Source organism: Myotis brandtii, unplaced genomic scaffold, assembly GCF_000412655.1.
Source record: "Myotis brandtii unplaced genomic scaffold, ASM41265v1 scaffold365, whole genome shotgun sequence".
Taxonomy (NCBI): domain Eukaryota; kingdom Metazoa; phylum Chordata; class Mammalia; order Chiroptera; family Vespertilionidae; genus Myotis; species Myotis brandtii.
Window position 1 is genome coordinate 1,960,827 of NW_005364031.1, and position 1,670 is coordinate 1,962,496.

The following is a 1,670-nucleotide window of genomic DNA, read 5'->3' on the forward strand; positions in this document are numbered from 1 at the left end:
AGAGATCCACGGAGACTAAAGAGAGCTATAGAGTTCTGAACGCTGTCTCCGTGTAAAACATTCTTCGCCGACTCCGTCCACACCTCTGGGAACCCCTGGACCGCTGGCACTGGACCCCGGCAGTACGCTGGGTCAACAGAGGGAAGTCTGCTGTGGTTCTGATGTGCTTGCCTGAGCCAGAATGTGTTCTGCAGAGCAGAGCTATTGCACTAGAAATAATGCACCAAGATGCACATTCTGGGCAACTTTAATAACGTTCCCATGGGTGTTCTTAGCACTATATTAAAAATCCCCTCAAAATAGCACTTAGAGCTTTCAGAAAAATAGGTGATTTTTTTTTTGTATGGCTGGAACTGTGGGTCTCAGTTAAGGCATGAAGGTAAATAAGAGATGAATGGCTCCATTTCTATTTACTCCATTTTACTTATTAAATTTCAATAGCATTTTATAAATATCAGATTGCACTATTATTTTCAAGCAAGCGGTTTTCTTGCAATTGCTTAAATGCAGCAACCTGCTCTGAAACTTACTTTCCCATTTTAATTAGTAAAAATGCCTCTGACTTATTGAAAACTTGAAGCACAGCAATGATCTACCTACTGGTAGTAAGAAGCACTGCTGAATACTGTCTGTGTCTTACAAACATACCTTATTGTTTTGAGCTATTAAATGCTGATATAGTATTGCTGGAAGCATGCTTAAGCAATAAGCCTGGGCAGAAACTCTCCTGCTGCATGCTGCCTGGGCTACATTGTTGGAATTTTCTTTTTTTTATTAAATTTTTATTGTTGAAAGTATTACATATGCCCCCCTCCCCCGCTTGACTCCTTCTAGCTCCCCTGCCCCCCACCACCTCAGGGAGTTTTCTAATTGCCCAGAAAGGAGCTACTCCCAAACATATTGCACTAACTGGCTGATCCTTTCCCATGTTATGATAATCTCCTGGGTTATTTATCATATATCTGTTAAACATTACTATATATGTGAAGTCAATAAAATATTTGTGGGCCTAAGCAATTAAAAGAAAAAACGGTGATCACAAGTGCATATTCTGCTTTGGATACTTCCAGTTTTTGTTTCATTATTTCATGCCCTCATCTCCCTCCCTCCAGGGCTTTTGTCCCTCTTGCAACAAGGTTTCTTTCACCTCTGTCTGCAATAACACTTGCTTCTTTATTTTATATTTTTAAAAAGCTATCTCAGGAATTTTGGTGTAGCTCCTGATTCAGCTGCATTGATGGTAATTGAGAGGGGGTTAAAAATTGAACTCAGGTACAGCTCCACCAAATTTACTTCCCCTGAGAAGAGAATTTCCAAAGCTGCCTGTCCAAAGGATTCTGTAAGATCTGTGTGTGTAAGAGCAGCCCTTAATTATATTTTATTCTTTTTGAAATGATCTAGGGTATTATCAATATGATCACAGCTTCCAAAGGAGGCAGCTCCTGCATTGAGCGTCTGCCCCTGGGTGGTCAGTGCGGGTCATAGCGACCAGTTATTCAACCTGTCGCTCTGCTGCTCAGTTGATTTGCATATTAGACTTCTATTATATAGGACTAGAGGCCCAGTGCACAAAAATTTGTGCACTCGGGTGGGGGGGGGAAGTCCCTCAGCCCGGCCTGTGTCCTCTGGCAGTCTGGGACCCCTTGGGGGATGACCACTTGCTGGCTTAG